Here is a 14,297-nt window from a genome sequence, read left to right as displayed (position 1 = left end):
CATGGCACAGCGTCGTGGCTTGCAGATTCCTGAGGACCAAGTGGCTCCTCACATATCCTCCTCAGCTGAGGAGGAGGAGGAGGAGGAGGAGAGCGAAAACAAACATCCTGCAGAGGCCCATCAACCAGTGGCAGCAGTACGTGAGAAAATAGCTGCCTGGGATACAAGGAATGCACTCATCTTGGCCAGATTTGCTTAGCCTAGCCACTCAAGCATTTTTGCCTCGCATCTTCTTACCTGAGCATCGACAATGGCCACGAACCAGCTGATTCCTAGCAATTTGAACACCATACTGACAATTGCAAGTAATCCTAAGCCCTCAATGTGGAAGTCCCATTCGCGAAATGACACACGCCACAACTACAGCAGTAGCCATCAGATTTTTTATGTATATGATTCATATGATGGCTTTTACACATAAAACATCAAATTTCACCCAAGTGACTACCCTTGTGACTATTTGTGCAGTATTCTTCTCTTACGCATGCTCCTACGTAGTGCTTCCCCTGTGGCTTCAGCAGATGTGGAGGCCCCTTGCTCAGTTTCTTGCTGCTCCTGTCTCGACACCTTTGGCGGGCGTCCTCTGGGGTGGCGAGCCTGTGAGGGCTCGTCAACAGTCTGCTGCTCCTGCGGCTGTGCAGGGGTTGAGACGCCGATCTCAGTTGGGTGTGGACTCTGGTGGGGCTCTGACCGAGGGCTCTGCAGTGGCATGGAAGTGTGAGTGCTTGGAGAGGAGCCCCCACTTCCTTGATGTCTGCCACCAACTTCCCTCTCATGGGTCAGGTCCCCCTCAGTGCTTGCAAGTGGCTTGAGAGCACCTTGCTGCACATCAGGGGGGCCATGGGGACCCGTATCTGAACTGGCAGTCCTACTCAGAGGGACTGCCATGAAGGTCTGGTTTCTCTGTTCAATAGCTGACCATCGCTCCTCCAGAAATGTCAGTCTATTCTGAGCACTCACCATGTTTTCAACACTCTGGTGACTTAGCTCCTCCATGGCTGTAGCCATCCTCTCGTCTACTGTAGCCATCCTTTCCACGGAGGTTGCCATCCTTTCCGTGGTGATGCGTTCATGCGCCAATGACTCCACAAAGGCTCTGCTCATGTTCGCTATGGACTCCTCCATTCACTCCACACTCGCAGCAGCCCTGGAGACAAAATCTGCCAGAGACTCCTGCATCTTTTCCTGGAGTGCCATCACCGCTGATACTGTGGATGGACCCAGGGGCAGAGGGTCGACATGCAGCTGAGCTGAGATGGCAGAGTCCTGCGCCCTCTGATTAGGACCCTCCACCGCTGTTCCTGTCTCCACAATCTGCTGATGCTCACTTGTGAGCTGTGATACACCAGGTGACAACACTACTCTATGTCCCGAAGGTCCCACCGAGGTGTGAGTGTCTGCGCTGGTGCTGGGTGCGCTGAATTCTGCTGACACTGCGCCCTCAGAAGTTGCAGCTTCCTCTGAGGAGTCTGGCGGCTCAGCCTGTTCCTCCTGGCTAGTGGGGATGGGTGCTTGCGATGGTCCTGTGGGGGAATAAAGGAAAAAGTCAGAGATGTGATGCCAAGGTTATATGCACATTGCATATTGCAGATGATCATTAGTCCATCTGTTAGAGCTTCCGAAACATTATCAGCGACTCATGCAATGTCAGTGAGAGAGATGGAAAACTATTCTGTCACCAGCTTGGTGTGATGCGCCCGTCTGTCCGTCCCCCACATGCGCGTCGTCCTCCACTCCCACGATCTCCAGGGCCGCCACCTCTCAGGGGGTGAAGTGGGCTATTGATGGTGGCCCTCCTCCTGTCCTCGCTTGTTCTCTTTTATTGTTCTCTTTTCCTGCAATGAGGGAGACAAGTGGAGGTTGAGTGAGAATGAAGGAGTGAGTGTAGAGAATCCATAGCATAGATGCTTAGAAGGAGACAAAGATGGAGTGAGGTGGCAAGACCAAGGGCCCTCCCTGTGTGTTGTCAGTTGTTTTCATAGCATCACAGTGATAGAGAGTGTGAGGGCTGCATAGTCGAATAGTTAGGTGAATGTGACCATAGAGAGAGAGGGAATGGGTATGGGTGCATGGATGTCAGTGTCAAGTGGGATGTGGAGGAAGAGATTGGTAAAGCTGAGTGCTGATGAGGAAAGGCAATGGGGATCAGATTGAGAGTGATGGGAAAGTCATGCTCACTTTTCCAGTGCGCTGAAGGTCATGAAATCTCTTCCTGCACTGTATCCAGGTTCTGCGGGTAGCCGATAAGGAGTTGACCTCCTCTGCCACTTGCAGCCATGCAGCCTTTGTCTGCTGGGGTGGCTTCTTCCTCCCTGATGAAGGGAAGAGCACCTCCTTGTGAGCTGTTGCTCCCTCCACTAAAGCCTGCAGGGCAACGTCGTCAAAACGGGGTGCAGACCTCGGTCTTTCTCTGGCCATTCTGCTTCCAGCTCAGTATATCAGCAAATGCCAAAAGGTTGGCGGTCTGAAGAAGAAGCAAGGCCTCTTGCAGACCTTAAATGCAGCAGCAATGATGACGTCATAGGAGGCGATTTTCAGACTAGAGAAACTCATTTTCCATGGGTTCTCACACGCTGGAACTCAATTGGGCAATTTAGTTAAAATAGCATCAATCTCCCAATCGAATTAGATTTGTGTGGATAACACGAAATGCGGATTGCACAACACCAACCCGCACCTGAATGAAAATCCAGCCCAAAGTTTTAATACGCATCTGTTTGCGGCTGCTGGTTCGGCCACAGCAAACACTCGAAAACCTGGCGCCTGCTCCACTCAGCTCTGCCCAATTTCTGAAAGAGGCGATAGGTCGCTCATTAACATATGCAAGGGGCACAACGCCTGTTTAAGGTGGCCACCCAGGATACCCAAATATCATCCAAGGCCAATTTGGCATTAGACATATTTCAGGCATTCTTGGGGCACAGGACAAAGCCCTGCAAAATTGGTCTTTTTTGAAAACATTGCTTTAATATACAAATGTACAGCGTGTAAAAATGTTAAATGCAGTTTCAAATATTGTTCAATTCCAATATATTTGGGGTCTTTCATATTTGAATCCTCAGTTTATTGAAAGTTAGGGCTTGCAAAGCTAAATACTCTCCAACCTAGGGGAACAGATGGAAAAGATTAAAAAGGTCACCTCGATCTGTTTATGCTTAAACTATTATTTATCACTTTGGCTGAGTGCCAGCACTCTCAGCTCTGAGTCAGCAGGCTGTCGGTTTGACCTCATTCCCAGACTTGAACACTTCACCTGGGCTGACATTTCAGCGCAGTACTGGGGGTGTGCAGTATTATCTGAGACACAATCTTTCACATATTAACCAATGTCTGTTTCAGTGTGCGCAGCTAGAAAGAAGGAACTTACATTTATATAGAACCTTATACATCCTCAGGACATGCCAAAGCGCATCACAGCCAGTGAAGTACTTTTGAAGTGTAGTCACTGTTGTAATGTAGGGAAACGGGTCAGCCACTTTGACAACAGCAAGGTCGCTCAAACAATGAGGTTAATGACCAGAGGGGGAGAAATTGGGTTCTGGAGTGCCTGTTTTTTTAGGTGCTAATTGGCCGCCTATATGTCAAACATCGGGTCCTAGATGTGCATGCACACTTCTGATGGGAAGTGCGCCAGACGCCATCTTGATTCTTCTTCTTAGGCAGTCCCTCGGAACCAAAGATGACTTGCTTTCACATTAAAAATGAGTTCTCAGGCGACTGATGAGTCCAATGCAGGACCTACAGTCTCTGTCACAGGTGGGGCAGACGGTGGTTGAAGGGGCGGGTGGGTGGGGTGCTTGGGTTGACGTGCACTCCTTCCGCTGTTTGCGTTTCCGCTTGCTCCCGGCGAAGAGACTCGAGGTGTTCGGCTCCTTCCCGGATGCTTCTCCACCACTTTGTGTGGTCTTGGGCCAGGGATTCCCAGGTGTCGGTGGGGATGTTGTACTTTTTCAAGGAGGCTTTGAGGGTGTCCTTGAAGCATTTCCTCTGCCCACCTGGGGCTTGTCGAAGTTTCGACTGTTCAATAAGACTCTGTGAAACAAAGTGATCGTCAAAGGCAGACTTTATTTAATTACTTGCTAGCAAGGGGAGCTTCACGTAGGCAAAGGCTATCGTGACTTCTCCGAATACATGGACAAAAACACCTCTTTTTATACACAAAGATCAAAACCTTTTATCACATGGTATGGTATTGAGACACAATTAATAACATTAAGAAAGAGATGAGTAAGGAATGTTTAAGGTCAACAAGAAGATGACTAAAGGGTCAGCAGAGCCTCGGTGTCTTAAGATAAGGTTAGCCAATAGATAATCAAAAGTCATGATGCAGGAATACCTTTAGATAAAGTTAATTAATTTTATACAATGGAGACGGTTTGTCTCTCACTTTGGTTCTGGACATTCATACGAATGTTTACAGTACATGTCCTTCGGTTATCATTAATTTGTTCTGCTAAGCTTATCTTGTTTATGGAACTGTCTAGCCTGCAAGCTACAAAGGAGTCACATCCTCTTCCTTAAACCGCTTCCTAATATGGGCCTGCCTGTTTCCCCTTATTTTGTACTGTGTGAAGCCATTTTGGCCTGTTGAAACAGTTCCAGACTCCATTTTAATATAACAGAGTATGTGTGCTTATTTTATACTAATATGTGTGGATATATATATCTATGCTGATGCACTTCTACATTCCCCATTTTGTCCTTCCTAGGACAATATAGCCCACATTAATTCTTTCAGTCCCTTTTGTCGGTCCTCGTTTCTTTCGGGGTTCTTCGTTATCTCTCTGACAGCTTACGCATACCATCTCGATGATTACATACAGCGTAAACAATAATTTCATCGTTTCAAGTCCCTTTTTTTTTAAATGTCCCCGTCTGGTGCCTTCTTACAATGGGATGCGTGTATCCAGGTCGGTCTTTCCTTGATTTTAACAGCTGTGTTTGTTGTCAGGAGTACTTGGTATGGCCCTTCAAAGCGTGGCTGTAGTCCGTTCTTTCTTTTGAAGACCTTTACGTATACGTTATCTCCTGGTTCCAAGTTATGGCACCTTCCTTCCGCTGGTTCCGTTTGCGCCTCTTTTACCTGCTGGTGAAAGCTGGAAATACATCTAGTTAATGCAATACAATAGTTTAACATGTTCTCATCCATTTTATGGATGTCCATTTGCTTAACCGTAAGTGACGCTGAAAATGGCAGGCAAAGGGGGGATGGCAGACTATATCACACAAACTTGGTATTCACCAGGCAGTGACAATTACAAAACAAATTAGTGTCCCATAACAATCTCTTGTGGCGATAGTCCGGTTGTCCTGTTAGTTGCTGCTCGCATTATCATCAATGCTAGGGGTAATAGTTCGACCCATTTAAGTCCAGTTTCATTGCAAAGTTTAGAAAGTTTATTCTTCAGCATACCATTATATTTTTCTACCAGTCCCGCTGACTGTGGATGATAGCTGCAGTAGAAGTCCATTGTCACTTGAAAGTTGTGCAGGTATACCAAATCGTGGTACAATTTCTTTTAACAAACATTTTGCAACAGTAACTGCATCATTTTTTTTTTACATGGAAAGGCTTCAATCCATCGTGAAAACACATCTACAATAACTAATACATACTTAAATCCTAAACATACCGGTAATTCAATAAAATCCATCTGTAAATGTACAAAGGGTCCTGTTGGATTTGGGTGGGAGGCAGCCTGTATCTTTTCCGTTTTACCTGGGTTCATTGTTTGGCAGGTAATGCATTGTTCACTAATTTGTTTTGTAATTGTCACTGCCTGGTGAATACCAAGTTTGTGTGATATAGTCTGCCATCCCCCCTTTGCCTGCATGTGAACATGTGGACACATCAGGCAATCCATGGGAGTATTGACTTGGAAGCCACCATGCGGCCGTCATGGTAGACCCATACTCCTTCAGGTGTTTTAAAACAAGAATCATTCACCCAAGCTAACACTTCGTCCGGACTGGCCTGTAATTGATAGGCCAAAACGTCATCAATTGTGGGTGGGGGATTGTCTGGATCTTTATTTCTAAGAACATATGCAGACACTTGTGACCCTGTATCAGAAAGAGCAGCAGCCTTAGCTGCTCGATCCGCCCTATCATTGCCCAAAGAAGCCTGGTCTTGATTGCCTGTATATGCTTTGCATTTAATAACAGCAATTTTTGTAGGACACTGGAGAGCCTTTAAAAGGTTATCAATTTGTTCAGCATTTTTAACTGTAGACCCTGATGAAGTCAGGAATCCTCTAAGTTTTCAAATTTGACCATAATTATGAGTGACTCCAAATGCATACCGAGAGTCAATATAAATATTCACTGATTTTCCTGTAGCTAAAATACATGCTCTTGTAACGGCAAACAGTTCTGCTTGTTGTGCTGAAAAGAAAGATGGTAGTCAGTATACTTGGATAATTGAATGATCATCGGAAATGGCATATGCACTTTTTGGCGAGCCCTTTTCGTCTCTGAGGGCTGATCCATCCACATAAAATATAAAATCGCTATTGTCCAGAGGAGTTTCTACAATGTCTATACGAGGCTTAGTGATAAGCTGAGTCACTGATTCACAATGCCTCTTGGGTAGGTGATGCAATTAGCAGGTCGTCTACTTACTGTATGAGGGTTAACCCATCAGTTAAGACAATGTTCTGTAAATCATGTTTGAGGCACTGCGAAAAGAGAGTTGAGCTTTCTGTATAGCCTTGTGGCAGCCTGGTCCATGTGTATTGGGTTCCTTTGAACGTGAAGGCAAACAGGAACTGGGAATCTTGGTGAATAGGAATGCTGAAGAAGGCTGAGCAGAGATCAATGACCATATAATACCTTGAATTAGGAGGTATACTGGTCAGGATGGTGGCTGGGTTTGGGACCACCGGGTAGGCAGGGAGAACAGACTCGTTAACTGCTCTTAGGTCTTGAACCAACCCTGACTTTTTCTCCACTCCTGTTGAACTGCAGCTTTTGATAGGCGTAGGACCATCTGTCCTAGATCAGACGGTTTGAATTCATGCGCCACTGCTAGTGTACAGTGTGGCTTAGAGTCTTTTACCCTGAATAATTCCCATGCTGTTTGGGTCAACAAGATTGGTGACGCTATTCCTTCTTGCCCAATTAAAATTCTTCGGATTTTAAGTGAATATTTCTGATGCAGAAAGGGCTTGTAATTAATTGCCACTTCTAGATCTTCTCCCGTTTTGTCATAATAGGCTATACAATGCAATTTATCATGCCAATGTCCCAAATTAAACTGCTTCTGGTATTCTGATACTGATCTTGTGACATACTGCAATGCTCCCACAGCCATCAGTAATTGTTTACTGAGGTTGTCATCATGATTAGTTCAACAATACAAAATAGGAGAATTGTGGACCTGCAATGGGTACATCCCACATCTGTCAGTTGGAACATATACCTTCAGTCCTTTTTCCGTACATGATATCACTGCTTTCATTTTACACAACAAATCTCTTCCTAATAAGTTGATGGGAACGTCTTCAGATAATAAGAATGCATGCTGTTCATGAAAGTCTTTCATCTGTACATCCAATGGAGTGGGCCATACCATAGTCTGGGTTGTTCCTGAAAGTCCTACACACTTGACACTCTGATTGGTACAAGGTGCTCCTACTGCATATTGTTTAGTCAAGACCGAATTAGTTGCTCCAGTGTCTACCAAAAAATGGAACTTGTGTTCCATTCATATTTAAATTTATAAATGGCTCTTCTTTAGAATTTAATGATACTGCAGGCAATTGTACCACAGCCTGTTGTTCCTGGGCAATGTCTGGGGTGGGCTCTAAGTAACGTCATGCTGAACAATTTGGATTTTGTCCAAACTCTTCGTTTGGGCCACTTTGATTTCCCCAGGGATTGCTAGTTGTCCAATTAGTCTGTGGACGAGTGTGAACCTGGGCTTGGGTATTTCTGTTTCCGGATAAATTTTGTGGACCCTGCCAACCCTGATTTGTTTAACTTTTTGTTGTTTATTCTGTTCCTGATTAATCTCATCCCTCTTTTTATTATGTTTACTAACTTCTATACTTCGTTCGCGTCGCCTCTCTGCTTCCTTTTTCCAATCTGAGAAGGCTGACCAATTTACTTCCTTTTTTTTTCCTTTTCTCTGCGGGTCTCTAGTTACGAGGCAATTCTCTAGACATGTTATTCTGTCTAAATTAAAGGTTCCGTCTATAGGGAATGGGTATTTGTCATTCTTGGTCCAATTAGACCATTTAGGTAAATCATTTGTGGATGATCGGCCACAATTTTGAAAAATATGGAAAGCTGGGGTTCCCCTTTCGGGGACCTTGCTTTGTGCAGCTCCCATCCTAGTTAGTTCTCAATTTCCACTAGCTGCACTTGTTCTGGGTCGCAAGTTTTACCCTCAACCCTCTTACGACCCCTACAGGATGACCAAAGTGCTGAGAGCGATGAACAATAACATACAATAATAACAATCAAGAAAAATACTAAGGAATAACTTGAAGGTCCAAACAGATACACAAAAGAACTCAGACATGAAATAACGTAGGTACAGTTATGCAGGCTTTCTACAAAAGCTAAATTACAATCCGACAGTTTTCTCGATCTGCGTGGTACGCTCTACAGATCGAGGCCTTATTTTACAAGCTTTTGACAACTAATGACTGAGTATCACGATCCTAAGTGCCTTTATGCCTCTCCGCCCACTTCAGGGTCCTGACCTTCGCGTGGGGGATTTCCCCTCTTAACAACCGGTCTAAGGCTGCGCGTTTGAGACAGGCACTTCCTTGTCCTAGTCGATCAACTCAGTCACTAACAGTTTTTTTTTAATCTTTACAATTTTACATATGCATATAACATATAAGCGTTATCTTACAAAACAGTTGTGTTCTATTCCTGAATCCTTATGCTATGCTTATCCTTATTCTAACTACCAATCTATCCTTTGGGATTACTAGGTAGTCCCTTCACAGATTTACGTCACTGTGCACTCTCTGCCTATCCTTCGAGCTAGTCTCTTCACAGGCCCTCTGGTACCCTTATTTCTTTCTTTCTGTGTCTATCCTTCAGGCTAATCCCTTCACAGTACACTCACATATATTCCGGAACTCAACCTGGTCGCGACCTTTCTGCTGTCTCCCTTTGTCCGACAGTTTTGAAACCTGAACCGGCAGTATCCTCTTCCTTTTAATGTCAAGATAAAAGAAGCAAAAGGTTACACAAGTTAACTCAAGTTCCAAACACACATGAGTCTTAACAGATCGCAGTGCTCCCGTCGGAAGTAACAGACTACACCAACTATGTATCTAAAGAGAAATCCTTTTCTGTGAGAAAACCTCACTTATGGCCATTCAGGATTTGTCGTTAGCAAAGTATGGTGTCCTCGTCCGTGACTTACCGAAAGGCAGCAAGCGATCTCGGTGGAACCTCCAAGAAACTGTCGAAGTTTCGACTGTTCAATAAGACTCTGTGAAACAAAGTGATCGTCAAAGGCAGACTTTATTTAATTACTTGCTAGCAAGGGGAGCTTCACGTAGGCAAAGGCTATCGTGACTTCTCCAAATACATGGACAAAAACACCTCTTTTTATACACAAAGATCAAAACCTTTTATCACATGGTATGGTATTGAGACACAATTAATAACATTAAGAAAGAGATGAGTAAGGAATGTTTAAGGTCAACAAGAAGATGACTAAAGGGTCAGCAGAGCCTCGGTGTCTTAAGATAAGGTTAGCCAATAGATAATCAAAAGTCATGATGCAAGAATACCTTTAGATAAAGTTAATTAATTTTATACAATGGAGACGGTTTGTCTCTCACTTTGGTTCTGGACATTCATACGAATGTTTACAGTACATGTCCTTCGGTTATCATTAATTTGTTCTGCTAAGCTTATCTTGTTTATGGAACTGTCTAGCCTGCAAGCTACAAAGGAGTCACATCCTCTTCCTTAAACCGCTTCCTAATATGGGCCTGCCTGTTTCCCCTTATTTTGTACTGTGTGAAGCCATTTTGGCCTGCTGAACGTTCCAGACTCCATTTTAATATAACAGAGTATGTGTGCTTATTTTATACTAATATGTGTGGATATATATATCTATGCTGATGCACTTCTACAGGCTCTCTTGCCGTGTCAGAGCTCCGAGTAGAGCGCTTGTTTTGGGAATCTCGTATCGGGCATGCAGACGATGTGACCCGTCCATCAGTGCTGATCAAGCGTGGTCAAAGCTTCGATGTTGGGGATGTTGGCCTGAGTAAGAACACTGACGTTGGTGTGCCTATCCTGTCAATGGATTTGCAGGATCTTGCGGAGGCAGCGTTGGTGGTACCCCTCCAGTGCTTTGAGGTGCCTGCTGTACATGGCCCATGTCTCTGAGGCATACAGGAGGGCGGGTATTACTACTGCTCTGTAGACCATGAGCTTGGTGCCGGGTTTGAGGTCCTGGTCTTCAAACACTCTCTTCCTCAGGCGACCGAAGGCTGCACTGGCACACTGAAGGCGGTGTTGGACTTCGTCATCGACGTCTGCCCTTGTTGACAATAGGCTCCCGAGGTATGGAAAGTGGTCCACGTTGTACAAGGCCTTGTCATGGATTTTAATAATCGGGGGGCAGTATTCTGTGATGTGGGCAGGTTGGTAGAGGACCTTTGTCTTACGGATATTTAGTGTAAGGCCCATGCTCTCGTACGCTTCGGTGAAGGTGTTAACGATGGTTTGGAGTTCGATCTCCGAGTGTGCGCAGGCACAAGCGTCGTCTGCATACTGTAATTCAACGACAGAGGAAGGGACGACTTTGGATCTGGACTGAAGGTGACGGAGGTTGAACAGTTTCCCATTTGTTCTGTAAATTAGTTCCACTCCAGCAGGGAGCTTATTGAGGGTGAGATGGAGCATTGCCGCAAGGAAGATCGAGAAGAGTGTTGGTGCGATGGCACAGCCTTGCTTGACCCCAGTCCATACTTGAATTGGGTCTGTGGTGGAACCATTGGTCAGGATCATGGCTTGCATGTCATCATGAAACAGACGGAAGATGGTGACAAACTTTTGAGGGCAGCCAAATTTGAGGAGGACACTCCATAATCCCTCATGGTTGACAGTGTCAAAGGCCTTTGTGAGGTCAAAGAAGGCCATGTACAGTGGTTGGTGCTGTTCCCTGCATTTCTCTTGAAATTGGCACACGGTGAAGATCATGTTCATTATGCCCCTTAGTGGGCAGAATCCGCATTGCGTCTCTGGGAGGAGCTCTTCAGCCACTGGAAGAAGGCGATTGAGGAGGATTCTTACGATGGCTTTCCATGTGGCAGACAGCAGGGAAACTCCTCTCTAATTACTGCAATCGGACTTGTCACCTTTCTTGAAGGTGGTCACAATTACGGCATCTCTGAGATCCCCTGGCATGCTCTCCTCCTTCCAGATAAGAGAAATGAGTTCATGAATTCACGCCAGTAGTGCTTCTCCGCCATGCTTTAATGCCTCAGCAGGGATTCCATCTGCTCCTGAGACCTTGTTGCTCTTCAGTTGTTGGATGGCCTTTTCAACCTCATGCCGGGCTGGGGTTGTGCTGAGATGGTGGCGAGTAGCATGCTGCGGGATGGAGTTGAGGACACTCGCATCGAAGACAGAGTCTCGGTTAAGGAGATCTTTGAAGTGCTCCTTCCAGCGGGCACTGACTGCCTCCCTGTCCTTGATGAGTACCTCTCCGTTCTTGGCCCGCAGTGGGGTAGGACCTTGGATTCTTAGGCCATAGGCGGTCTTGATTGTGCTAAAGAATCCACGCGCGTCGTGGTTGTTGGCTAGCTGCTGGATCTTCCGCGCTTTCTTGCTCCCGAGTTGTGTTGCCGTTTCCAGATCAGGAATGCCTTGCGCTTGCAGCTTATTAGCTCCTGGATCTCCTGGTCATTCTCGTTGAACCAGTTTTCTGCTCGAGTGACCGAGCGTCTCTTCACAGGTGCTGATTATGGAGGCCTTGAGTGCAGACCAGCCTCTGTGAACACTCTGTGTCTCTGCATCACTGGGAGTCATCAGGTTGGTTGTGAGGCACAAGCTGAATAGGGCTTTCTTAGTGGGGTCTTTGAGTGTTCCAGCGTTGATTTTTCTGCGGCATTGTTTCTGTTGCCGCCACTGTTTTGAGACTACATTGATGGAGATGACAGAGCGGATTAGGCACTGGTCTGTCCAGCAGTCGTCAGCGGTCCCTCGCTTGGACGATGACATAGTCCAGCAGATGCCAGTGCTTGGAGCAAGGGTGCTGCCATGAAGCCTTGTACTTGTCTCTCTGATGGAACAAGGTGTTGATTATGACAAGGCCTTTGTTCCTCTACCCCATCTTGACTCGCACCCTCCAAGTAATAAGTAATAAATGCTGTTTAAGTTCCCCTAGCTCCAATAGTAGGTGCATTTTATCCCTAACTGCAAGTTCAAGCTGCAAGGTTAAAGATACCTGAGCCCACTGCCCATCCCCCGACCATGCCTGTTCTTTGTTCTCATCAGTGAGCACTGGCGCTTCACTTAAACTTAGCTCCCAAATTCCCAGACCTCTCTGCCATCAAGACTACGCTTCTCCACTGGACTAGTGATCTATCGACTAGTGGATCGCGATTGGAGCTCGGGGCCAGGGATCGTGAGAATATCAGTGCTAATTTAATCCTGTGAGAGACAACATGACTCATGTCCGAGGCTGGGACCCAAGAGCGAGGACAAGCCCAGCAGCAAGGTCAAGGCCCAGGAGTGGCGCAGTGTGGACCAGCAGCAGGGTTGGGACCCAGGGAAGGTGCGGCACGGGCCAACAGCGAGGTCGGGAGGACCACAATGCATCCTACGAAACCCAGGCAGAGAGGACCTGCAGGAAGGAGGGAGGAGGGCAGTAGCAGTATGTTTGTGTGTGTGTGTGTGCTAGGCCGTTGTAGCAGAGCCTGGTCTCCAATCATCTTGGATCGCCTTGCCATTGGACCAAGACCTTGCTCTGTCAAGCCCATGTGGTAGCTGGTGTGCAACAGCCACCCCACGTTAAAAGAATTCACGTACAGGCATCTCCCACACTTTAAAATGAAGTTCGGGACATGGAACATCAGGACCCTCATGGACAACCTGTAAGGGGTGGTGTGTGTGGTCAGCTTCACCTCTGACTCCCTGAGTGGTTCGAATCACTCCCAGTCCCTTGGTTCTAGACTTTGGACTTATCTGGGGGTTGTACTGAAATTGCAACAGACACCTGAGTCGGTGAAAAGAATTGAGATTTTTATTTTGAGACAGGAAAATATACAATACAATAAATCTTATACTCTAAAAGGGTGAACACTTTGGAATATAAGAACATAAGAACATAAGAAATAGGAGCAGGAGTAGGCCAATCGGCCCCTCGAGCCTGCTCCACCGTTCAATAAGATCATGGCTGATCTGATTCTAACCTCAAATCTACTATCACTCTCCATCCCACCCGAACCCATGTGATCTCCCGGGAGAGGCGAAAAACCAGATAAAAAAAAACAATGGCCAATTTGGGAGAAAAAATCTGGGAAATTCCTCTCCGACCCATCTGGGCGATCGAAACTCGTCCAGGAGATCACTCTGTCCCTATATTTTCTACAGTACTTACCTTCTGTAAAGGCGATCTCCACCCCAGCCAGGAACAGGAATAAAACCATCTCCTGAAATCTAGCAGAATTAGAACACAAGAAGTAGGAGCAGAACCAGGCTACACGGCCCCTGGGCCCGCTCCACTACCCACAGGGCCACAACCATTCCAAACCTAGACTCATGTCCAATTTCCTGCCCGCACCCCATAACCCTTAATTCCCTTTACTTCTAGGGAACTATCTATTTCTGTTTTAAATTTATTTAATGATGTAGCTTCCACAGCTTTGTGGGGCAGCAAATTCCACAAACCTACCACCCTCTGAGTGAAGAAGTTTCTCCTCATCTCAGTTTTGAAGGAGCAGCCCCTTATTCTAAGATTATGCCCCCTAGTTCTAGTTTCACCCATCATTGGGAACATCCTCACTGCATCCACCCGATCAAGCCCCTTCACAATCTTATATGTTTCAATAAGATCGCCTCTCATTCTTCTGAACTCCAACGAGTAGAGTCCCAATCTACTCAACCTCTCATCATATGTCCACCCCCTCAACCCCGGAATTAACCGAGTGAACCTTCTTTGTACTGACTCGAGCGCAAGTATGCGAGGGAAAAATACCTTACCCTCCCAATCCTACTATCCTAACGAGGCTGAAATCCAGAGGACCAGGAAATGCTCACCAAACGACATTCTTGACAGATTGTAGAGGTTCGCAATTTCGGGGTTCTCTTTA

At 46.1% G+C, this 14,297-nt stretch overlaps 1 long non-coding RNA gene across 1 annotated transcript; it reads right to left on the bottom strand.

Moving 5' to 3' along the window:
* Window positions 1-4,045: 4,045 nt before the first annotated feature.
* LOC147120089 (uncharacterized) lies at window positions 4,046-10,103 on the bottom strand. The gene is made up of 2 exons (XR_015078124.1): window positions 9,083-10,103; window positions 4,046-5,096 (listed from the first exon to the last, which is right to left on the bottom strand). It is a non-coding gene; the product is annotated as an uncharacterized LOC147120089 (long non-coding RNA).
* Window positions 10,104-14,297: the final 4,194 nt, after the last annotated feature.

Source organism: Somniosus microcephalus, chromosome 4 (genome assembly GCF_052327205.1).
Source record: "Somniosus microcephalus isolate GS21.2 chromosome 4, FLI_Smic_1.0, whole genome shotgun sequence".
Lineage (NCBI taxonomy): Eukaryota > Metazoa > Chordata > Chondrichthyes > Squaliformes > Somniosidae > Somniosus > Somniosus microcephalus.
The sequence above is the reverse complement of the archived record's forward strand: the minus strand, read 5'-3'. Positions and strand labels throughout refer to the sequence as shown.